This window comes from Leuresthes tenuis, unplaced genomic scaffold, assembly GCF_036924035.1.
Source record: "Leuresthes tenuis unplaced genomic scaffold, fLeuTen1.0.hap1 SCAF_11, whole genome shotgun sequence".
Taxonomy (NCBI): Eukaryota; Metazoa; Chordata; class Actinopteri; order Atheriniformes; family Atherinopsidae; genus Leuresthes; species Leuresthes tenuis.
The window spans coordinates 33,118,582-33,144,097 of NW_027325365.1; the positions used below are offsets into that span (position 1 = coordinate 33,118,582).

Consider the following 25,516-nt stretch of genomic DNA (forward strand, 5'->3'; position numbering starts at 1 on the left):
ATCATAAGCGGGAGAGAAGGTGTTTGACTGCAAGTAGGTGTGAATGTCAGATCATAATTTGCAAAAAGATGATGAGAAAGGGTGAGAAAGCCCGATTATACACCATCAAATGCTGGAGCGGAGTTGTTCGGCTGTGAGTAGGTGTGAATGTCCGACCATAATTGCTGAAAAATGTGTTAAAAGGTAAGAATGCCGGTCCATACATCATCTAAAGCGGGAGAGGTGGTGTTCGGCTGCAAGTAGGTGTGAATGTCCGACCATAATTGCTGAAAAATGTGTTAAAAGGTAAGAATGCCGGTCCATACATCATCAAAAGCAAGAGAGGTGGTGTTCGGCTGCAAGTAGGTGTGAATGTCCAGCCATAATTACTCACAAACGGGTAAGAAAAGGTAGTATTGCCAGACCATACATGATCAAAAGCTGGAGTGGAGGTGATCAGCTGCAAGAAGGTCTGAATGTCCACCAATTACTGAAAAATCGACTACAACAAAGAACAACATTGGACTTTGCAGTAGAAGAAGTTGAAATCGATCTAGACATTGATAAATATGAAGGACAAAGCAGTTTTAACTTGGTTTGAGTGAAGGAATTCATTTTATACATAAAATCCCAAATCATGCAGAATGTATGAAAATAAGCTTATTCTCGGATACCTGATCCTTCAGTGTTGCTCTTTCCTCTACTGCGAAATCCAATGTTGTTCTTTGTTGAAATCAATCTAGACATTGATAAATATGAAGGACAAAGCAGTTTTTACTTGGTTTGAGTGAAGGAATTCATTTTATAGCAAAATCCCAAATCCTGCAGAACGTATGAAAATAAGCTTATTCTCGGATTCCTGATCCTTCAGTGATGCTCTTTCTTCTACTGCAAAATACAATGTTGCTCTTTGTTGAAGTCGATCTACACATAGATAAATATGAAGGACAAAGCAGTTTTCACTTGGTTTGAGTGAAGGAATTCATTTTATACATAAAATCCCAAATCATGCAGAACTCATGAAAATAAGCTTATTCTCGGATTCCGAAACCTTTTGATTTAATCTTTCTTTTACTGCAAAGTACAACGTTGGTTTTTTTTGTTTAAATCTATCTAGACATTGATAAATATGAAGGTAAAAGCTGTTTTAACATAGTTTGAGTGAAGGAATTCATTTTATAGATAAAATCCCAAATCATGCAGAACTCGTCAAAAGGGGCGTGTGGCTTAATCACAATTGTGGTTCTTTCTCATTCAGGGTAATATGAGGAAGTTTATGCTTGAAATATATGTAGAAATGGGTACATATGAAGGACAAAGCAGTTTTCACTTGGTTTGAGTGAAGTAATTCATTTTATAGATAAAATCCCAAATCATGCAGAACTCATGAAAATAAGCTTATTCTCGGATTCCGAAAACTTTTGATTTAATCTTTCTTGTACTGCAGAGTACAACGTTGGGGTTTTTTTTGTTTAAATCTATCTAGACATTGATAAATATGAAGGTAAAAGCTGTTTTAACATAGTTTGAGGGAAGGAATTCATTTTATAGTAAAATCCGAAATCGTACAGAACTCATGAAAATAAGCTTTTTCTCGGATTCCTAAAACTTTTGATATGCTCTTTCTTTTACTGCAAAGTACAACGTTTTTTTTTGTTGAAATCTATCTGGACATTGATAAATACCAGCCGAACATCTCTGCTGCCACTTTTGATAATTTATGGTTGGGCATTCTTACCTTTTCTTACCCGCTTTTTACTAATTATGATCTGACATTCACACCCACTTGCAGTCGAACACCTTCTCTCCCGCTTATGATCATGTGCAGTTTGATATTCGAACATTTTCTTTCATGTTTTTTAGCAATTATTAATGGACATTCAGACCGTCTTACAGTGTAGCTCCTCCGCTCCCTCTTTTGATAGTGTATGTTCGGGCATTTGAACCTTTCCCTACCCGCTTTTTACAAACTTTAGTTGAACATTCATACCTTCTTGCAGCTGAACACATCCTCTCCTGCTTTTGATGATGTATGATTGGGCATTCGCACCTTTTTTTACCCATTTTTCAGGAATTATGGGTGGACATTCAGACCACCCATAATTCAGACATTCAGACCTTCTTGCAGCTGAACACCTCCGCTCCCTCTTTTGATGGTGTATGTTCGGGCATTCAAACCTTTTCTTACACGCTTTTTACAAACTATGGTCGGGCATTCAAACCTTGTCGCCAAACATATCCACTCCTGCTTTTGATGGTGTATGGTTGGGCATTCGCACCTTTTCTTACCCATTTTTCAGTAATTATGGGTGGACATTCACACCTTCTTGCAGCTGAAAACCTCCTCTCCCGCTTATGATCATGTGTGGTTAGATATTCGAAAATTTTCTTTCATGTTTTCATGTTTCTTTCATAATTGCTAGAAAAGCAATTATCGATGGACATTCAGACCTTCTTGCAGCTGAACACCTCCGCTCCCGCTTTTGATCATACAATGTCGGAAATTCGCACCTAGTCTTACCCGCTTTTTACAAACTTTAGTCGAACATTCACACCTTCTTGAAGCTGAACACATTCTCTACTGCTTTTGATGATGTATGGTTGGGCATTCGCACCTTTTTTTACCCATTTTTCAGGAATTATGGGTGGACATTCAGACCACCCATAAGTCAGACATTCAGACTTTCTTGCAGCCGAAAACCTCGTGAAAATCTCATACATTGTCGGGCATTCGCACCTTGTCTTACCCGCTTTTTACAAACTTTAGTCGGACATTCACACCTTCTTGCAAATGAACCACCTCCGCTCCCTGTTTTGATCATGTATGGTCTGGCAATACTACCTTTTCTTACCCGTTTTTGAGTAATTATGGCTGGACATTCACACCTACTTGCAGCCGAACACCACTTCTCCCACTTTTGATGATGAATGGTCCGGCATTCGTACCTTTTCTAACACATTTTTCAGCAATTATGGTCGGATATTCACACCTACTCACAGCCGAACACCTCCGCTCCCGCATTTGATGGTGTATAGTCGGGCATTCTCACCCTTTCTCATCACCTTTTTGCAAATTATGATCTGACATTCACACCTACTTGCAGTCGAACAGCTCTGCTCCCGCTTTTGATTATGTTTGGTTAGGTATTCGAACGTTTTCTTAACTGCTTTTTACAAACCATGGTCGGACTTTCACACCTTCCTGTAGCCGAACAACTCCGCTCCCGCTATTGATTGTGTACAGTCGGGTATTTTAACCTTTTCTTACCCGCTTTTTGCCAACTATGGTCGGACATTCACACCGTCTTACACCGGAACACCTCCGCTCCCTCTTTTGATGGTGTATCTTCGGGCATTAGAACCTTTTCTTACCCGCTTTTTTCAAACTATGGTCGGGCATTCAAACCTTCTCTTCGCCAAACACATCAACTCCTGCTTTCGATTATGTATGGTTGGGCATTCGCACCTTTTCTTACCAATTTTTCAGGAATTATGGGTGGACATTCAAACCTTCTTGCAGCTGAACACCTCCTCTCCCACTTATGATCATGTGCGGTTTGAAATTCGAAAATTTTCTTTATTTTTTTAAAGCAATTATTGATGGACATTCAGACCTTCTTGCAGTTGAACCCTTTTGCTCCCGCTTTTGATGGTGTATAGTCGGGCTTTCGAGCCTTTTCTTCCTGGTTTTTACAAATTATGGGTGGACATTCAGACCTTCTTGCAGCGGAACACCTCCGCTCCCTCTTTTGATCATACATGGTCAGGCATTCGCACCTTGTCTTACCAACATTTTACAAACTTTAGTCGGACATTCACCCCTTCTTGCAGCTGAACCACCTCCGCTCCCTGTTTTGATCATGTATGGTCTGGCAATACTACCTTTTCTTACCCGTTTGTGAGTAATTATGGCTGGACATTCACACCTACTTGCAGCCGAACACCACTTCTCCTGCTTTTGATGATGTATGGACCGGCATTCTTACCTTTTCTAACATATTTTTCAGCAATTATGGTCGGAGATTCACACCTACTCACAGCCGAACAACTCCGCTACCGCATTTGATGGTGTATAGTCGGGCATTCTCACCCTTTCTCATCAGCTTTTTGCAAATTATGATCTGACATTCACACCTACTTGCAGTCGAACAGCTCTGCTCCCGCTTTTGATTATGTTTGGTTAGATATTCGGACCTTTTCTTAACCGCTTTTTACAAACCATGGTCGGACTTTCACACCTTCTCTTAGCTGAACAACTCCGCTCCCTCTTTTGATTGTTTACAGTCGGGTATTTTAACCTTTTCTTACCCCCTTTTTACCAACTATGGTCGGACATTCACACCTTCTTACACCGGAACACCTCCGCTCCCTCTTTTGATGGTGTATGTTCGGGCATTCGAACCTTTTCTTGCCCGCCTTTTACAAACTATTGTCGGACATTCAAACCTTCTTGTAGCCGAACACATCCACTCCTGCTTTTGATGATGTATGGTTGGGCATTCACATCTTTTCTTAACCATTTTTCAGTAATTATTGGTGGACATTCAGACCTTCTTGCAGCTGAACACCTCCGCTCCCGCTTTTGATGGTGAATAGTCGTGCTTTCGAGCCTTTTCATCCCCGGTTTTTACAAATTATGGTTGGACATTCAGACCTTGCAGCCGAAAAACCTCCGCTCCCTCTTTTGATCATACATTGTCGGGCATTCGCACCTTGTCTTACCCGCTTTTTACAAACTTTAGTCGGAAATTCACACCTTGCAGCTGAACCACTTCCGCTCCCTGTTTTGATAATGTATGGTTTGACATTCGCACCTTTTCTCACCCGCTTTTTGCAAACTATGATCGCCCATTCACAGCTTCCTCTCGTCCATACTTGTATAGTGGGTTATTCACACCCACTTGCATCCGAAGACCTCCGCCCCCACTTTTGTTGATATTTAGTCGGTCATTCGCATCCGCTTTTGGCAAACTATGGCCTTCCTGCAGCCAAACACCTCTGATGTAAGGTTGGGCATTCAGACCTTGCTTCACCTGCTTTTCACCAAATATAGTCGGACATTCACACCTTCTTGCAGCCGAACACTTCCGCTCCACCTTTTAATGTTCTATGGGGCATTCACACCTTTTTTTTCACCGCATTTTATAGATTATGGTTGGAAATTCTCACCCACTCTCATCCGAAGACCTCTCCTCCCGCTTTTGTTAATATATTGTCGGGCATTAGAACCTTTTCTTACCCGCTTTTTACAAATTATGGTCGGACATTCACATCTACTTGCAGCCGAATACTTCCGCTCCACCTTTTAGTGATGTATGGTTGGCATTTGCACCTTTTCTTACCCTCTTTTTTTTACTGATTGCTGAAGATTAAGATGTTCTTTCTCAAACTACAAAATTTTTTTAATTGTTGAAATTTGATTTGAAGTGGATAAATAAGGAGGACAAACAGTTTTAAGTCAGGCTGATAGAAGGAATTAATTTTATAGCAAAATCTGTACTTCGTCATATGTCGAGAGATGCTTATTGCTAAAGAAGTTCTTTCTCATTCTACAAAGTACAACGTTGTTTTTCGTTGAAACTTGATTAGACATGAATAAATATGAAGGACAAAGCAGTTTTAACTTGGTTTGAGTTAAGGAATTCGTTTTATAGGAGAATCCGAATTCGTGCATAACTCGTAAAATAGAGCTTATTTTCGGATTCCTGAAGAATGAGTCTGGTTCTTTCTCATAATACAAAGTATGTTGTTTATTGTTGAAACTTCATCAGAAGTGAAGAAATAAATGAATGCCTATCAACAAATGTGGGATCTAAACTCTAGTGCTTCCTCTAAAATAATTTCCTTTCTCAATTCAGAAATGTGTGTGTAAGTCACAACACCCGTGACACCAAAACGGCTTTCTTTTCTCTCTTTTCTCTACACTCTGCACTGTTAGCACACACACCAAATCAGAAAGGCTTTTTTCTCTCTTTTCTACATTATGGACTGTGGTGACACAAAACCGCTCTCTCATTTTTTTTTTTGATTGCGTGCCAGGGCGTTGTCTCACGTATTAGATTATGCTTAAGATACGAATGGGTTTATCAGTCACATCAGAATCCATACATACTGATCCTCCCGTAATAAAATGGTCGGATCTTATCAAACACACTTTGTTTCTTGTGACAATCAAGTCAGCAAAACAGCGTATACACGTCAAGACACTGAATCAAGTTTGCCACAAGAACTCATAAGTTTGGCAGTATGGCTCTGCCGTCAGCAATCATACACCCATTTTATCTATTATCAATAAGGATACTTCTACAACTACTATCAAAGTATGTCCGGACTTCTTATGTTGTCAGTTGCTATATATGAATAAGTGGGTAGCTACTGACAAGCATTAAGCATGTCACACAGCCCAAACATATAACATTTCAGGACACACCACACAGTTAACAACCACAGTGAAGCGTGTCAAAGCCCAAACATGTAACATTCAACAGGACACTTACACAACACATTCAAATCAAACAGTCAGACAACATACAAGAACATATACCCCAGCCGGCATTGCTCCCTGCCTATTTTCCTACAGCTCACTATGTGTGCGCACACCTTTATTCACAAACTCTTCAACTTATACTCTTTTACCGAAGCTGCTACAGCTTGATTGGCCGAATACCCTTAGATCCTATTTCAGTGAATTTGACATCTGCCTTACATGTAACAGATTAGCGGTTTAGCAGTTTTAATTTAGTTTGAGTGAAGGAATTCATTTTATAGCAAAATCCGAAATCGTGAAGAACTCATGAAAGTAAGCTTATTCTCGGATTCCTGAAACTTTAGATTTGCTCTTTCTTTTACTGCAAAGTACAACGTTGTTTTTCTGTTTAAATCTTTCTAGACATGGTAAATATGAAGGACAAAGCAGTTTTAACATAGTTTGAGTGAAGGAATTCATTTTATAGATAAAATCCCAAGAGTCTGCTGAGAAAAGAGAGTGAATGCGAAGTAGACTTTAACACGGCTCTGGGAGCGAGCCGAGTATGGGCTAACCGGGAGAATTGCTTGAAAGAAACGCAATACCGAATGAGCGGTCAGAACAAAGCCTCAATACGGTGTTCCTGTGGTGTTTTAGTTGCTGCCTTGTCTTTTGCACAGAGTAAAAGACAAGGCAGCCATCGAATAGGGCCCGATTGTTCCTACTTGGTCAGCCGAGGAGCAAGGGGGGGGAGCAAGCGTCTCAACCAAGCACAGCTCACCATGGGGAAGGTGGCTATGCCAACTAGCCTGATGCCCTGCTCCCGCAGTGACGGATAATCGTACTCTGGTTTCTCTTCATAACGTACAAGTCTTTCGCCTTTTACTAAAAACTTCTGTGGAGAGCAGCACTAATGAGTTGTACCTATGCGGGTGAAGCCCTTTCTGTCTGTGCAAAAGAAATCTTATTACTGTGCAGAGTGACTTCTCTGAGTAGAGTCGCCTTACTTGTTGCGACTGTGCCGATGTTCGAAGCTGGAGTGCAAAGTTGTTGCTTGAATGGTGCTCGCTTGAGCGTGCAGAAGTGCAAAGTTATACCAGTTAAAAGGGCTGAAGAGTGCTCAGTGCAGCGGGTGGGCGGAGGTGCAAAGTGACACTCTGGCCACCTATGGCCATAAAAAGAACACCGCTACAAGTGCGCAATGTGCCAGGAAGGGCCCTCGGACGTGAACCAGTGGACAGTTATCGCTTCTCTGCCTTTTGGCTAAGATCAAGTGAAGTATCTGTTCTTATCAGTTTAATATCTTATATGTCCTATATACGAGGACTACATATTAAATGGATTTTTAGCAATAGGAGTTGAAATTGGAGCTTGCTCAGTGCAGCGGGTGGGCGGAGATGCAAAGTGACACTCTGGCCACCTCGAAAACCGAGGTTACATCCACTACCAGGGGCAGCCCAAGCTCTGCCGCAAGTGCGGTGAGCATGGGCACCTGGTTGAGGCTTGTACCAAGGTGATATGTGGGAAGTGCAGAGAAATTGGGCACACTTTTGGAGAGTGTCCAAATGGCAGGAAATGTAATCTCTGTGGAGAATTAAATCACCTCTTCAGAGATTGCCCTAAATCTTTTGCCAACAAATTAAAGACGCTAAAGCCACAGTCAAGCCAACAAAGAGAAGGACCAGAGGTGGCAGTTGGTGAACAAAGTGAAGAGGTTGACTCAATAAATTCAAACTTCCCGCCAAAAGCTTGGGTTGGAAGTGAGGAGCAAAAAGGGGTAGGGCCTGTAGAGGCCTCACCACTCAGTGCTTAAGTCTGTGAGAATTCACAGGCAGAGGGTGGAGATACGCTAAATGAGGAGGAAGAGCAGACAGGTGAGTCTAGTGAAGATACTCACCTCCCCGAAGGTCAACAGCCGAAGAGGACGGCATCTGAGTTGTCCTATGATTCCCCAGTGGTATCAGAGAAGAGGGGAAGGGTTAGGTCCCTTTCAGACAGTTCTTCAGTGGAAGAACCTAGAGTCTTCCCCCTCCGACTCACAAAATGAGGTCTCCTTTTTAACTTTAGCTCTGCAATCAACCCCCAGGGACTCAAAGTTAAATGAAACATTGCGTCAGAGGCCAACACCGAGAGTCCGAAAAGGAAATATAGATCACCCTACTCACTTTTCACCTAAAGAAATGAAGGAAGAAATAGTTTCCCAAGAAATAACCTGAGTGTGTAATTTGTTTTGATAACTTAGAAAAACGATAATGACATACCTACTTTCCTTTATCCTTTTAATGGTTCTCACCTTCTCAACACTAAATGTGAGAAGTGTGAAATCAAAGACAAGAGCCCAGAGTATTTTATCCTTCCTAGACTCCATAAAATCAGATGTGTTTTTAATACAAGAATGTGGACTACCTTTTTTAAAAAACCATAGACAATGGGAGGAAATGTTGCCCCATTTATCGATATGGAGTGGCTCAAATCAAAATAAAAATGATGGTGTGGCCATTCTAATTAAAAATCCGCATGTTCTGGTGAAAGGTAGCACAGTGGTGAGAGACGGACGGGCACTTTTAGCACACTTGAATTTTATGGGGCAAGACTTTAACCTCTTAAATATTTATGGTTTCAATGGAAAAAATGACAGGTATGACATTTTAGAAGATATACAGCTTTACATGCTAGGGCAAGTACCTTAAGTTGTAGGAGGGGATTTTAACTTTATCTTGAGCAGAAAAGATAGAAAAAGAGCAGGGGGATATTTTAAAATGGATAAGACTTCGATTTTACTTCAGGGCATGTGCAGGGATTTTAAGCTTACTGACTGTTTTAAAACCATGCATCCCAGAGAGGAGGGCTTCACCTGGTTTAGTCATGATGGCACCAGAGCCTCTCGCATTGATTATTTCTTTACTAGAGATTGCCCACCCACTGATGTTAGATTAACCCCTGTTTTCTTTTCAGACCACCTTATGCTCTCCTGCACCCTTTCACCCCCTTCTGGTGTGACGGTAGGAAGTGGTCTGTGGAAACTCAACTGTTCCCTGTTGGAGGATGAAATCATAGTCAGTCAGTACAGGGAATGTTATAAAGAGTGGCAGAACCTTCAAGACCTCTACGAAACACATGCACAATGGTGGGAAATGGTGAAGGAAATGACCCAGACTTTTTTTAAACAGCAAGGTAAACGTAAAAAAAGGAAAGAGAATAGATGTATGATGGGACTACAGCGCTACTTTAAACTAAATCAGTGTGGCATAGACTTTAATGAAGAAATCAAAGATGTCAAAAAGGAAATGTCAGTTTTAGCAGAAATAAAGAGTAAAGGAATTTTTGTAAGAAGCAGGGAGCAGGAAATTGAGGAAGGTGAAACATGCACATGGTACTTTTTTAAGAAAGTTATAAATAAAAAGGAGTGTATTCAAAATCTAAAGAGAGAAGATGGGTTTTTAACAAAATCCACACAAGAGATGATTGAAACTCTATATACCTTTTATAGTAACATGTACAAAGAGAAAGCAGTGCACTTGGAAACATCGGCAGAAATTTTAAAATTCGTTGACAAAACCGTAAAAGAGAATGCACACTTGACACAGGATTTTACTGCTTTAGAGTTAAAAAAATGCCTAACAGGTTTTAAGAGAAGTCGAGCTCCGGGTTTAGACGGGCTTCCTGCAGAATTCTATCTGACCTTTTGGGACCTTTTATTATCAGATATTTTAGATGGTTTTAAAGATTTTGAAAAACTCGACCGACTTCCTGACAATTTTAGAGTGGGAATAGTGACTCTACTTTATAAAAAAAATGATAAGACTGACCTAAAGAATTGGAGGCCCATCACAATTTTAAACTTTGACTGTAAACTTTTTAGCAAGGTTTTAGCGACACGGATGTCCTCTAGTTTAGAGGAGGTAATTCACCCAGACCAGGCTTGTGCCATCTCAGGGAGACAACTCACCGACAGCCTCATACTGATTCCAGACATCATTGATTACGCTAGAGACAGAGACACCCGGCTTGTCATCTTAAATTTAGACTTTGAAAAAGCTTTTGATCGGGTCTCGCATCAATATCTCTTTCAGGTGTTGCAGCCATCGAATAGGGCCCGATTGTTCCTACTTGGTCAGCCGAGGAGCAAGGGGGGGAACAAGAATCTCAACCAAGCAAAGCTCACCATGGGGAAGGTGGCTATGCCAACTAGCCTGATGCCCTGCTCCCGCAGTGACGGATAATCGTACTCTGGTTTCTCCTCATAACGTACAAGTCTTTCGCCTTTTACTAATGATTTAAGTGGAGAGCAGCACTAATGAGTTGTTTCTATTTTTGGCAGGCTTTACTTTTGCGGGTGAAGCCCTTTGTCTCTGTGCAAAAGAAATCTTGTTACTGTGCAGAATGACTTCTCTGAGTAGAGACGCCTTACTTGTTGCGACTGTGCCGATGTTCAAAGCTGGAGTACAAAGTTGTTGCTTGAATGGTGCTCGCTGGAGCGTGCGGGAGTGCAAAGTTATACCATTTAAAAGGGCTGAAGAGTGCTCAGTGCAGCGGGTGGGCGGAGGTGGAAAGTGACACTCTGGCCACCTATGGCCATAAAAAGAATACCGCTACAAGTGCGCATTGTGCCAGGAAGGGCCCTGGGACCTGAACCAGTGGACAGTTATCGCTTCTCGGCCTTTTGGCTGAGCTCAAGTGTAGTATCTGTTCTTATCAGTTTAATGTCTGATATGTCCTCTATACGAGGACTACATGTTAAATGGATTTTTTGCAATAGGAGTTGAAAAAGAAGCTTGCTCCGTTCACTTCAAGCATCGACCCAGTACTGCAGTGCCGCTGGGAACGGTGCGCTCTTCTCTGCTCTTGTGAAAAAGCAAACAGCGGTGCAGGATGGAAGTTTCAGGGAGCCCAAGACGAAAGTTTCTTTTAGTCTGCTGAGAAAAGAGAGTGAATGCGAAGTAGACTTTAACACGGCTCTGGGAGCAAGCCGAGTGTGGGCTAACCAGGAGAATTGATTGAAAGAAACGCGACACCGAATGAGCGGTCAGAACAAAGCCTCAATACGGTGTTCCCGTGGTGTTTTTGTTGCTGCCTTGTCTTTTGCACAGAGTAAAAGACAAGGCAATTTTGTAGTTTGAGAAAGAACAACTTAATCTTCAGCAATCAGTATAAAAAGAGGGTAAGAAAAGGTGCAAATGCCAACCATACATCACTAAAAGGTGGAGCGGAAGTATTCGGCTGCAAGTAGGTGTGAATGTCCGACCATAATTTGTAAAAAGCGGGTAAGACAAGGTTCGAATGCTCGACTATATATTACCAAAAGCGAGAGGAGAGGTCTTCGGATGAGAGTGGGTGAGAATTTCCAACCATAATCTATAAAATGCGGTAAAAAAAAGGTGTGAATGCCCCATAGAACACTAAAAGGTGGAGCGAAAGTGTTCGGCTGCAAGAAGGTGTGAATGTCCGACTATATTTGGTGAAAAGCAGGTGAAGCAAGGTTTGAATGCCCAACCTTACATCATCAAAAGCGAGATCAGAGGTGTTTGGCTGCAAGAAGGCCATAGTTTGCCAAAATGACCGTGCGAATGACCGACTAAATATCAACAAAAGTGGGGGCGGAGGTCTTCGGACGCAAGTGGGTATGAATATCCCACCATACAGGTATGGTGGAGAGGAAGCTGTGAATGGCCGACCATAGTAAAAAGCGGGTGAGAGAAAGTGCGAATGTGAAAGCATACATGATCAAAACAGGGAGCGGAGGTGTTTGGCAGCGACAAGGTGTGAATATCCACCCATAATTAATTAAAAGCGGGCAACAAGTAGGTTCGAATGCCCAACCATACATCATCAAAAGCAGGAATGGATGTGTTCGGCTAAAAGAAGGTTTGAATATCCGACCGTAGTTTGTAAAAAGCGGGTAAGAAAAGGTTCGAATGCCCGAACATACACCATCAAAAGAGGGAGCGGAGGAGTTCCGCTGTAAGAAGGTGTGAATGTCCGACCATAGTTGGTAAAAAGCGGGTAAGAAAAGGTTAAAATACCCGACTGTACACAATCAATAGCGGGAGCGGAGTTGTTCGGCTACTAAAAGGTGTGAAAGTCCGACCATGGTTTGTAAAAAGCGGGTAAGAAAAGGTTCGAATGCCCGACAATGTATGATCAAAAGAAGGAGCGGAGGTTTTCGGCTGCAAGAAGGTCATAATGTCCAATCATAGTTTGTAAAAACCGGGAAGAAAAGGCTCGGAAGCCCGAGTATACATCATCAAAAGCGGGAGCAGAGGGGTTCAGCTGCAAGAAGGTCTGAATGTCCATCAATAATTGCTTTAAAACATGAAAGAAAATTTTCGAATATCAAACTGCACATGATCATAAGCGGGAGAGCAGGTGTTCAGCTGCAAGAAGGTGTGAATGTCCAGCCATAATTACTGAAAAATGGGTAAGAAAAGGTGCGAATGCCAAACCATACATCATCAAAAGAGGGAGCAGAGGTGTTCCGCTGTAAGACGGTGTGATTGTCCTACCATAGTTGTTAAAAAGCGGGTAAGAAAAGGTTAAAATACCCGACTGTACACAATCAATAGCGGAAGCGGAGTTGTTCGGATACTAAAAGGTGTGAAAGTCCGACCATGGTTTGTAAAAAGCGGGTAAGAGGTGCGAATGCCCGACAATGTCTGGTCAAAAGAAGGAGCGGAGGTTTTCGGCTGCAAGAAGGTCTGAATGTCCAATCATAATTTGTAAAAACCGGGAAGAAAAGGCTCGGAAGCCCGACTATACGTCATCAAAAGCGGGAGCAGAGGGGTTCAGCTGCAAGAAGGTCTGAATGTCCATCAATAATTGCTTTAAAACATGAAAGAAAATTTTCGAATATCAAACTGCACATGATCATAAGCGGGAGAGGAGGTGTTCAGCTGCAAGAAGGTGTGAATGTCCACCCATAATTACTGAAAAATGGGTAAGAAAAGGTGCGAATGCCAAACCATACATCATCAAAAGAGGGAGCAGAGGTGTTCCGCTGTAAGACGGTGTGAATGTCCGACCATAGTTGTTAAAAAGCGGGTAAGAAAAGGTTAAAATACCCGACTGTACACAATCAATAGCGGGAGCGGAGTTGTTCGGCTACAAGAAGGTGTGAAAGTCTGACCATGGTTTGTAAAAAGCTGGTAAGAAAAGGTTCGTATGCCCAAATATATACCATCAAAAGCGGAAGAGGAGGTGTTCGGCTGCAAGAAGGCGTGAACGTCCGACCAAAGTTTGTAAAAAGCGGGTAAGAAAAGGTTCGTATGACCGAATATACACCATCAAAAGTGGAAGCGAAGGTGTTCAGCTGCAAGAAGGTTTGAATGTCCGACCATAGTTTGTAAAAAGCGGTTAAGAAAAGGTTTGAATACCCGAACATACACCATCAAAAGAGGGAGCGGAGGTTTTCCGCTGTAAGAAGGTGTGAATGTCCGACCATAGTTGGTAAAAAGCGGGTAAGAAAACGTTAAAATACCCGACTGTACACAATCAATAGCGGGAGCGGAGTTGTTCGGCTACAAGAAGGTGTGATAGTCCGACCATGGTTTGTAAAATGCGGGTAAGAAAAGTTACGAATGCCCGACAATGTATGATCAAAAAGAGGGAGCGGAGGTTTTCGGCTACAAGAAGGTTTGAATGTCCGACCATAGTTTGTAAAAAGTGGGTAAGAAAAGGTTCGAATGCCCAACTATACACCATCAAAAGCGGGAGCGGAGGTGTTCCGCTGTAAGAAGGTGTGAACGTCCGACCAAAGTTTGTAAAAAGCAGTTAAGAAAAGGTTCGAATATCCAACCAAACACAATCAAAAGCGGGAGCAGAGCTGTTCGACTGCAAGTGGGTGTGAATGTCAGATCATAATTTGCAAAAAGCTGATGACAAAGGGTGAGAATGCCCGACTATACACCATCAAATGCGGGAGCGGAAGTGTTCGGCTGTGAGTAGGTGTGAATGTCCGACCATAAATGCTGAAAAATGTGTTAGAAAAGACTAGAATGCCGGACCATACATCATCAAAAGCGGGAGAAGTGGTGTTCGGCTGCAAGTAGGTGTGATTGTCCAGCCATAATTACTCACAAACGGGTAAGAAAAGGTAGTATTGCCAGACCATACATGATCAAAACAGGGAGCGGAGGTGGTTCAGCTGCAAGGTGTGAATTTCTGACTAAAGTTTGTAAAAAGCGGGTAAGACAAGGTGCGAATGCCCAACAATGTATGATCAAAAGAGGGAGCGGAGGTTTTCGGCTGCAAGGTCTGAATGTCCAACCATAATTTGTAAAAACCGGGGATGAAAAGACTCGAAAGCCCGACTATATACCATCAAAAGCAGGAGCGAAGGTGTTCAGCTGCAAGAAGGTCTGAATGTCCGACTTAAGTTCAAATATATTAACATAAGCGGGAGGAGAGGTCTTCGGATGAGAGTGGTTGAGAATTTCCAACCATAATCTATAAAATGCAGTGAAAAAAAAGGTGTTATAGAACACCAAAAGGTGGAGCGGAAGTGTTCGGCTGCAAAAAGGTGTGAATGTCCGACTATATTTGGTGAAAAGCATGTGAAGCAAGGTCTGATAGCCCAACCTTACATCATCAAAAGCGAGATCAGAGGTGTTTGGCTGCAAGAAGGCCATAGTTTGCTAAAAGCGGGTAAGGTGAGAATGACCGACTAAATATCAACAAAAGTGGGGGCAGAGGTCTTCGGATGCAAGTGGGTGTGAATATCCCACCATACAAGTATGGTGGAGAGGAAGCTGTGAATGGCCGACCATAGTTTGCAAAAAGCGGGTGAGAAAAGGTGCGAATGTCAAACCATACATTATCAAAACAGGGAGCGGAGGTGTTTGGCTGCGACAAGGTTTGAATGTCCACCCATAATTAATGAAAAGCGGGCAACAAGTAGGTTCGAATGCCCAACCATACATCATCAAAAGCAGGAGTGGATGTGTTTGGCTACAAGAAGGTTTGAATGTCCGACCATAGTTTGTAAAAAGCGGTTAAGAAAAGGTTCGAATGCCCGAACATACACCATCAAAAGAGGGAGCGGAGGTTTTCCGCTGTAAGAAGGTGTGAATGTCTGACCATAGTTGGTAAAAAGTGGGTAAGAAAACGTTAAAATACCCGACTGTACACAATCAATAGCGGGAGCGGAGTTGTTCGGCTACAAGAAGGTGTGATAGTCCGACCATGGTTTGTAAAAAGCGGGTAAGAAAAGTTACGAATGCCCGACAATGTATGATCAAAAAGAGGGAGCGGAGGTTTTCGGCTACAAGAAGGTTTGAATGTCCGACCATAGTTTGTAAAAAGTGGGTAAGAAAAGGTTCGAATGCCCAACTATACACCATCAAAAGCGGGAGCGGAGGTGTTCCGCTGTAAGAAGGTGTGAACGTCCGACCAAAGTTTGTAAAAAGCAGTTAAGAAAAGGTTCGAATATCCAACCAAACACAATCAAAAGCGGGAGCAGAGCTGTTCGACTGCAAGTGGGTGTGAATGTCAGATCATAATTTGCAAAAAGCTGATGACAAAGGGTGAGAATGCCCGACTATACACCATCAAATGCGGGAGCGGAAGTGTTCGGCTGTGAGTAGGTGTGAATGTCCGACCATAAATGCTGAAAAATGTGTTAGAAAAGACTAGAATGCCGGACCATACATCATCAAAAGCGGGAGAAGTGGTGTTCGGCTGCAAGTAGGTGTGATTGTCCAGCCATAATTACTCACAAACGGGTAAGAAAAGGTAGTATTGCCAGACCATACATGATCAAAACAGGGAGCGGAGGTGGTTCAGCTGCAAGGTGTGAATTTCTGACTAAAGTTTGTAAAAAGCGGGTAAGACAAGGTGCGAATGCCCAACAATGTATGATCAAAAGAGGGAGCGGAGGTTTTCGGCTGCAAGGTCTGAATGTCCAACCATAATTTGTAAAAACCGGGGATGAAAAGACTCGAAAGCCCGACTATATACCATCAAAAGCAGGAGCGAAGGTGTTCAGCTGCAAGAAGGTCTGAATGTCCGACTTAAGTTCAAATATATTAACATAAGCGGGAGGAGAGGTCTTCGGATGAGAGTGGTTGAGAATTTCCAACCATAATCTATAAAATGCAGTGAAAAAAAAGGTGTTATAGAACACCAAAAGGTGGAGCGGAAGTGTTCGGCTGCAAAAAGGTGTGAATGTCCGACTATATTTGGTGAAAAGCATGTGAAGCAAGGTCTGATAGCCCAACCTTACATCATCAAAAGCGAGATCAGAGGTGTTTGGCTGCAAGAAGGCCATAGTTTGCTAAAAGCGGGTAAGGTGAGAATGACCGACTAAATATCAACAAAAGTGGGGGCAGAGGTCTTCGGATGCAAGTGGGTGTGAATATCCCACCATACAAGTATGGTGGAGAGGAAGCTGTGAATGGCCGACCATAGTTTGCAAAAAGCGGGTGAGAAAAGGTGCGAATGTCAAACCATACATTATCAAAACAGGGAGCGGAGGTGTTTGGCTGCGACAAGGTTTGAATGTCCACCCATAATTAATGAAAAGCGGGCAACAAGTAGGTTCGAATGCCCAACCATACATCATCAAAAGCAGGAGTGGATGTGTTTGGCTACAAGAAGGTTTGAATGTCCGACCATAGTTTGTAAAAAGCGGTTAAGAAAAGGTTCGAATGCCCGAACATACACCATCAAAAGAGGGAGCGGAGGTTTTCCGCTGTAAGAAGGTGTGAATGTCCGACCATAGTTGGTAAAAAGTGGGTAAGAAAACGTTAAAATACCCGACTGTACACAATCAATAGCGGGAGCGGAGTTGTTCGGCTACAAGAAGGTGTGATAGTCCGACCATGGTTTGTAAAAAGCGGGAAAGAAAAGTTGCGAATGCCCGACAATATATGATCAAAAAGAGGGAGCGGAGGTTTTCGGCTACAAGAAGGTTTGAATGTCAGATCATAATTTGCAAAAAGCTGATGAGAAAGGGTGAGAATGCCCGACTATAAACCATCAAATGCGGGAGCGGAAGTGTTCGGCTGTGAGTAGGTGTGAATGTCCGACCGTAATGGCTGAAAAATGTGTTAGAAAAGACTAGAATGCTGGACCATACATCATCAAAAGCGGGAGAAGTGGTGTTCGGCTGCAAGTAGGTGGGATTGTCCAGCCATAATTACTCACAAACGGGTAAGAAAAGGTAGTATTGCCAGACCATACATGATCAAAACAGGGAGCGGAGGTGGTTCAGCTGCAAGAAGGTGTGAACGTCCGACCAAAGTTTGTAAAAAGCAGTTAAGAAAAGGTTCGAATATCCAACCAAACATAATTAAAAATGGGAGCAGAGCTGTTCGACCCCAAGTAGGTGTGAATGTCAGATGATAATATGCAAAAAGCTGATGAGAAAGGGTGAGAATGCCCGATTATACACCATCAAATGCGGGAGCGGAAGTGTTCGGCTGTGAGTAGGTGTGAATGTCCGACCGTAATGGCTGAAAAATGTGTTAGAAAAGACTAGAATGCTGGACCATACATCATCAAAAGCGGGAGAAGTGGTGTTCGGCTGCAAGTAGGTGTGAATGTCAAGCCATAATTACCCACAAACGGGTAAGAAAAGGTAGTATTGCCAGACCATACATGATCAAAAGCGGGAGTCGAGGTGATCAGCTGCAAGAAGATCTGAATGTCCACCAATTACTGAAAAATTTACTACAACAAAGAACATCATTGGACTTTGCAGTAGAAGAAGTTGAAATCGATGTAGACATTGATAAATATGAAGGACAAAGCAGTTTTAACTTGGTTTGAGTGAAGGAATTCATTTTATACATAAAATCCGAAATCATGCAGAATGTATGAAAATAAGTTTATTCTCGGATTCCTGATCCTTCAGTGTTGCTCTTTCCTCTACTGCGAAATCCAATGTTGTTCTTTGTTGAAATCGATCTAGACATTGATAAATATGAAGGACAAAGCAGTTTTAACTTGGTTTGAGTGAAGGAATTCATTTTATAGCAAAATCCCAAATCATGCAGAACGTATGAAAATAAGCTTATTCTCGGATTCCTGATCCTTCAGTGTTGCTCTTTCTTCTACTGCAAAATACAATGTTGCTCTTTGTTGAAGTCGATCTAGACATTGATAAATATGAAGGACAAAGTAGTTTTTACTTGGTTTGAGTGAAGGAATTCATTTTATACATAAAATCCCAAATCATGCAGAACTCATCAAAATAAGCTTATTCTCGGACTCCGAAAACTTTTGATTTGCTCTTTCTTTTACTGCAAAGTACAACGTTGTTTTTTTTGTTTGAATCTATCTAGACATTGATAAATAATGAAGGTAAAAGCTGTTTTAACATAGTTTGAGTGAAGGAATTAATTTTATAGATAAAATCCCAAATCATGCAGAACTCTTCAAAAGGGACGTGTGGCTTAATCACAATTGTGGTTCTTTCTCATTCAGGGTAATATGAGGAAGTTTATGCTTGAAATATATGTAGAAATGGGTACATATGAAGGACAAAGCAGTTTTAACTTGGTTTGAGTGAAGGAATTCATTTTATACATAAAATCCCAAATCATGCAGAACGTATGAAAAGAAGCTTATTCTCGGATTCCTGATCCTCCAGTGTTGCGCTTTCTTCTACTGCAAAATACAATGTTGCTCGAAGGACAAAGCAGTTTTCACGTGGTTTGAGGGAAGGAATTATTTTTATCGTAAAATCCGAAATCGTGCAGAACTCATGAAAATAAGCTTACTCTCGGATTCCTAAAACTTTTGATTTGCTCTTTCTTTTACTGCAAAGTACATCGTTGTTTTTTGTTGAAATCTATCTGCACATTGATAAATACCAGCTGAACATCTCTGCTGCCACTTTTGATAATTTATGGTTGGGCATTCTTACCTTTTCTTACCCGCTTTTTACAAATTATGATCTGACATTCACACCCACTTGCAGTCGAACACCTTCTCTCCCGCTTATGATCACGTGCGGTTTGATATTCGAAAATTTTCTTTCATGTTTTCTAGCAATTATTAATGGACATTCAGACCGTCTTACAGCGGAGCTCCTCCGCTCCCTCTTTTGATAGTGTATGTTCGGGCATTCGAACCTTTCCCTACCCGCTTTTTACAAAGTATAGTCGGACATTCAAACCTTCTTGTAGCCGAACACTGCTTTTGATGATGTATGGTTGGGCATTCGCACCTTTTCTTAAACATTTTTCAGTAATTATGGGTGGACATTCAGACTTTCTTACAGCCGAACACCTCCTCTGCCACTTTTGATGGTGTATAGTCTGGCTTTCGAGCCTTTTCTTCCCCGGTTTTTACAAATTATGGTTGGACATTCAGACCTTCTTGCAGCCGAAAACCTCTGCTGCCTCTTTTGATTATACATTGTCGGGCATTCGCACCTTGTCTTAACCGCTTTTTACAAACTTTAGTCGGACATTCACACCTTCTTGCAGCTGAACCACCACCGCTCCCTCTTTTGATGGTGTATGTTCGGGCATTCAAACTTTTCTTACCCGCTTTTTACAAACTATGGTCGGGCATTCAAACCTTCTTTCGCCAAACACATCCACTCCTGCTTTTGATGGTGTATGGTTGGGCATTCGCACCTTTTCTTACCAATTTTTCAGTAATTATGGCTGGACATTCACACCTTCTTGCAGCTGAACACCTCCACTCCCGCTTTTGATGATGTATGGTTTGATATTCGAAAATTTTCTTTCATGTTTTCTAGCAATTATCGATGGACATTCAGACCTTCTTGCAGCTGAACACCTCCGCTCCCGCTTTTGATGGTGTATAGTCGGGCTTTCGAGCCTTTTCTTCCCTGGTTTTTACAAATGATGGGTGGACATTCAGACCTTCTTGCAGCCGAAAACCTCCGCTCCCTCTTTTGATCATACATTGTCGGGCATTCGCACCTTTTCTTACCCACTTTTTACAAACCATGGTCGGACATTCACACCTTCTTACAGCGGAACACCTCCGCTCCCTCTTTTGATGGTGTATGTTCAGGCATTCGAACCTTTCCTTACCCGCTTTTTACAAACTGTGGTCAGACATTCAAACCTTCTTGTTGCCGAAGACATCCACTCCTGCTTTTGATGATGTATGGTTGGGCATTCGCACCTTTTCTTACCCATTTTTCTGGCAATTATTGATGGACATTCAGACCTTCTTGCAGCTGAACAACTCCGCTCCAGCTGTTGATGGTGTATAGTCGGGTTTTCGAGCCTTTTCTTATCCGTTTTTTACAAATTATGGTTGGACATTCAGACCTTCTTTCAGCCGAAAACCTCAGCTCCCTCTTTTGATCATACATTGTCGGGCATTTGCACCTTTTCTTACCCGCTTTTTACAAACCATGGTCGGACTTTCACACCTTTTAGTAGACAAACAACTCCGCTCCCGCTATTGATTGTGTGCAGTCAGGTATTTTCACCTTTTCTTACCCGCTTTTTACCAACTATGGTCGGACATTCACACCTTCTTACAGCGGAACACCTCCGCTCTATCTTTTGATGGTGTATGTTTGGGTGTTCGAACCTTTTCTTACCCGCTTTTTAAAAACTATGGTCGGACATTCAAACCTTCTTGTAGCCGAACACATCCTCTCCTGCTTTTGATGATGTATGGTTGGGCATTTCATTAATTTTGGGTGGACATTCACACCTTGTCGCAGCCAAACACCTCCGCTCCCTGTTTTGATCATGTATGGTTTGACATTAGCACCTTTTCTCACCCGCTTTTTGCAAACTATGATCGCCCATTCACAGCTTCCTCTCCACCATACTTGTATGGTGGGATATTCACACCCACTTGCATCCGAAGACCTACGCCCCCACTTTTGTTGATATTTAGTCGGTCATTCTCACCTTACCCGCTTTTGGCAAACTATGGCCTTCTTGCAGCCAAACACCCCTGATCTTGCTTTTGATGACGTAAGGTTGGGCATTCAGACCTTGCTTCACCTGCTTTTCACCAAATATAGTTGGACATTCACACACTCTTGCAGCCGAACACTTCCGCTCCACCTTTTAGTGTTCTATGGGGTATTCACACCTTTTTTCTCACCGCATTTTATAGATTATGGTTGGAAATTCTAACCCACTCTCATCCGAAGACCTCTCCTCCCGATTTTGTTAATATATAGTCGGGCATTCGAACCTTTTCTTACCCGCTTTTTACAAATTATAGTCGAACATTCACACCTACTTGCAGCCGAATACTTCCGCTCCACCTTTTAGTGATGTAGGGTTGGCATTTCCACCTTTTCTTACCCTCTTTTTATACTGATTGCTGAAGATTAAGTTGTTCTTTCTCAAACTACAAATTTTTTTTAATTGTTGAAACTTGATTTGAAGTGGATAAATAAGGAGGACAAACAGTTTTAAGTCAGGCTGATAGAAGGAATTCATTTTATTGCAAAATCTGTATTTCGTCATATGTCGAGAGATGCTTATTGCTGAAGAAGTTCTTTCTCATTCTACAAAGTATAACGTTGTTTATCATTGAAACTTGATTAGACATGAATAAATATGAAGAACAAAGCAGTCTTAACTTGGTTTGAGTTAAGGAATCCGAATTCGTGCATAACTCGTAAAATAGAGCTTATTTTCGGTACACTTGATCTCAGCCAAAAGGCCAAGAAGCGATAACTGTCCACTGGGTCACGTCGGAGGTTCCTTCCTGGCACATTGCGCACTTGTCGCGGTGTTCTTTTTATGGCCATAGGTGGCCAGAGTGTCACTTTGCACCTCCGCCCACCCGCTGCACTGAGCACTCTTCAGCCCTTTTAACTGGTATAACTTTGCACTCCCGCACGCTCAAGCGAGCACCATTCAAGCAACAACTTTGCACTCCAGCTTCGAATATCGGCACAGTCGCAACAAGTAAGGCGACTCTACTCAGAGAAGTCACTCTGCACAGTAACAATATTTCTTTTGCACAGACAGAAAGGGCTTCACCCGCAAAGGTAAAGCCTGCCAAAAATAGAAACACTCATTAGTGCTGCTCTCCACGGAAGTCTTTAGTAAAAGGCGAAAGACTACGTTATGAAGAGAAACCAGAGTACGATTATCCGTCACTGCGGGAGCAGGGACTCAGGCTAGTTGGCATAGCCACCTTCCCCATGGTGAGCTTTGCTTGGTTGAGACGCTTGTTCCCACCCCTTGCTCCTCGGCTGACCAAGTAGGAACAATCGGGCCCTATTCGATGGCTGCAACACCTGAAAGAGATATTGATGCGAGACCCGATCAAAAGCTTTTTCAAAGTCTAAATTTAAGATGACAAGCCGGGTGTCTCTGTCTCTAGCTTAATCAATGATGTCTGGAATCAGTACGAGGCTGTCGGTGAGTTGTTTCCCTGAGATGGCACAAGCCTGGTCTGGGTGAATTACCTCCTCTAAACTAGAGGACATCCGTGTCGCTAAAACCTTGCTAAAAAGTTTACAGTCAAATTTTAAAAATGTGATGGGCCTCCAATTCTTTATGTCAGTCTTATCATTTTTTTTATAAAGTAGAGTCACTATTCCCACTCTAAAATTGTCAGGAAGTCGGTCGAGTTTTTCAAAATCTTTAAAAACATCTAAAATATCTGATGATAAAAGGTCCCAAAAGGTCAGATAGAATTCTGCAGAAAGCCCGTCTAAACCCGGAGCTCGACTTCTCTTAAAACCTGTTAGGCATTTTTTTAACTCAATTTCCTGCTCCCTGCTTCTTACAAAAATTCCTTTTCTCTTTTTTTCTACTAAAACTGACATTTCCTTTTTGACATCTTTGATTTCTTCATTAAAGTCTATGCCACACTGATTTAGTTTAAAGTAGCGCTGTAAGCGTTTCTGTAGTCCCATCATACATCTATTCTCTTTCCTTTTTTTACGTTTACCTTGCTGTTTAAAAAACAGTCTGGGTCGTTTCCTTCACCATTTCCCACCATTGTGCATGTGTTTCGTAGAGGTCTTGAAGGGTCTGCTACTCTTTATAACATTCCCTGTACTGACTGACTATGATTTCATCCTCCAACAGGGAACAGTTGAGTTTCCACAGACCACTTCCTACCGTCACGCCAGAAGGGGGTGAAAGGGTGCAGGAGAGCATAAGGTGGTCTGAAAAGAAAACAGGGGTTAATCTAACATCAGTGGGTGGGCAATCTCCAGTAAAGAAATAATCAATGCGAGAGGCTCTGGTGCCATCATGACTAAACCAGGTGAATCCCTCCTCTCTGGGATGCATGGTTTTAAAACAGTCAGTAAGCTTAAAATCCCTGCACATGCCCTGAAGTAAAATCGAAGTCTTATCCATTTTAAAATCTCCCCCTGCTCTTTTTCTATCTTTTCTGCTCAAGATAAAGTTAAAATCCCCTGCTACAACTAAAGGTACTTGCCCTAGCATGTAAAGCTGTATATCTTCTAAAATGTCATACCTGTCATTTTTTCCATTGAAACCATAAATATTTAAGAGGTTTAAAGTCTTGCCCCATAAAATTCAAGTGTGCTAAAAGTGCCCGTCCGTCTCTCACCATTGTGCTACCTTTCACCAGAACATGCGGATTTTTAATTAGAATGGCCACACCATCATTTTTATTTTGATTTGAGCCACTCCATATCGATAAATGGGTCCACATTTCCTCCCATTGTCTATGGTTTTTTAAAAAAGGTAGTCCACATTCTTGTATTAAAAACACATCTGATTTTATGGAGTCTAAGAAGGATAAAATACTCTGGGCTCTTGTCTTTGATTTCACACTTTTCACATTTAGTGTTGAGAAGGTGAGAACCATTAAAAGGATAAAGGAAAGTAGGTATGTCATTTTCGTTTTTCTAAGTTATCAAAACAAAAAACACACTCAGGTTATTTCTTGGGAAACTATCTCTTCCTTCATTTCTTTAGGTGAAAAGTGAGTAGGGTGATCTATATTTCCTTTTCGGACTCTCGGTGTTGGCCTCTGACGCAATGTTGCATTTAACTTTGAGTCCCTGGGGGTTGATTGCAGAGCTAAAGTTAAAAAGGAGACCTCATTTTGTGAGTCGGAGGGGGAAGACTCTAGGTTCTTCCACTGAAGAACTGTCTGAAAGGGACCTAACCCTTCCCCTCTTCTCTGATAACACTGGGGAATCAGAGGACAACTCAGATGCCGTCCTCTTCGGCTGTTTACCTTCGGGGAGGTGAGTATCTTCACTAGACTCACCTGTCTGCTCTTCCTCCTCATTTAGCGTATCTCCACCCTCTGCCTGTGAATTCTCATAGACTTAAGCACTGAGTGGTGAGGCCTCTACAGGCCCTACCCCTTTTTGCTCCTCACTTCCAACCCAAACTTTTGGCGGGAAGTTTGAATTTATTGGGTCAACCTCTTCACTTTGTTCACCAACTGCCACCTCTGGTCCTTCTCTTTGTTGGCTTGACTGTGGCTTTAGCGTCTTTAATTTGTTGGCAAATGATTTAGGGCAATCTCTGAAGAGGTGATTTAATTCTCCACAGAGATTACATTTCCTGCCATTTGGACACTCTCCAAAAGTGTGCCCATTTTCTCTGCACTTCCAACATATCACCTTGGTACAAGCCTCAACCAGGTGCCCATGCTCACTGCACTTCCGGCAGAGCTTGGGCTGCCCCTGGTAGTGGATGTAACCTCGGTTTTCGAGGTGGCCAGAGTGTCACTTTGCATCTCCGCCCATCCGCTGCACTGAGCAAGCTCCAATTTCAACTCCTATTGCTAAAAATCCATTTAATATGTAGTCCTCGTATATAGGACATATCAGATATTAAACTGATAAGAACAGATACTACACTTGATCTTAGCCAAAAGGCCGAGAAGCGATAACTGTCCACTGGTTCACGTCCGAGGGCCCTTCCTGGCACATTGCGCACTTGTAGCGGTGTTCTTTTTATGGCCATAGGTGGCCAGAGTGTCACTTTGCACCTCCGCCCACCCGCTGCACTGAGCACTCTTCAGCCCTTTTAACTGGTATAACTTTGTACTCCCGCACGCTCAAGCGAGCACCATTCAAGCAACAACTTTGCACTCCAGCTTCGAACATCGGAACAGTCGCAACAAGTAAGGCGACTCTACTCAGAGAAGTCACTCTGCACAGTAACAAGA

At 42.3% G+C, this 25,516-nt stretch overlaps 5 non-coding genes and 1 pseudogene across 5 annotated transcripts; 4 read left to right on the plus strand and 2 right to left on the minus strand.

Annotated features, from left to right (window-relative positions):
• The first annotated feature begins 7,286 nt into the window (after positions 1–7,286).
• LOC140318728 (U5 spliceosomal RNA) lies at positions 7,287–7,373 on the plus strand (annotated as a pseudogene).
• A 315-nt stretch (positions 7,374–7,688) lies between these two features.
• Positions 7,689–7,874, plus strand: LOC140318763 (U2 spliceosomal RNA). Its single transcript, XR_011917909.1, has one exon. It is a non-coding gene; the product is annotated as a U2 spliceosomal RNA (small nuclear RNA).
• A 2,796-nt stretch (positions 7,875–10,670) lies between these two features.
• LOC140318729 (U5 spliceosomal RNA) lies at positions 10,671–10,784 on the plus strand. Its single transcript, XR_011917878.1, has one exon. It is a non-coding gene; the product is annotated as a U5 spliceosomal RNA (small nuclear RNA).
• A 308-nt stretch (positions 10,785–11,092) lies between these two features.
• Positions 11,093–11,283, plus strand: LOC140318712 (U2 spliceosomal RNA). Its single transcript, XR_011917864.1, has one exon. It is a non-coding gene; the product is annotated as a U2 spliceosomal RNA (small nuclear RNA).
• Positions 11,284–22,380: 11,097 nt separating this feature from the next.
• On the minus strand, positions 22,381–22,490 carry LOC140318725 (U5 spliceosomal RNA). The gene has a single exon (XR_011917876.1). It is a non-coding gene; the product is annotated as a U5 spliceosomal RNA (small nuclear RNA).
• A 2,563-nt stretch (positions 22,491–25,053) lies between these two features.
• LOC140318755 (U2 spliceosomal RNA) lies at positions 25,054–25,235 on the minus strand. The gene has a single exon (XR_011917902.1). It is a non-coding gene; the product is annotated as a U2 spliceosomal RNA (small nuclear RNA).
• Between the last annotated feature and the right edge of the window lie 281 nt (positions 25,236–25,516).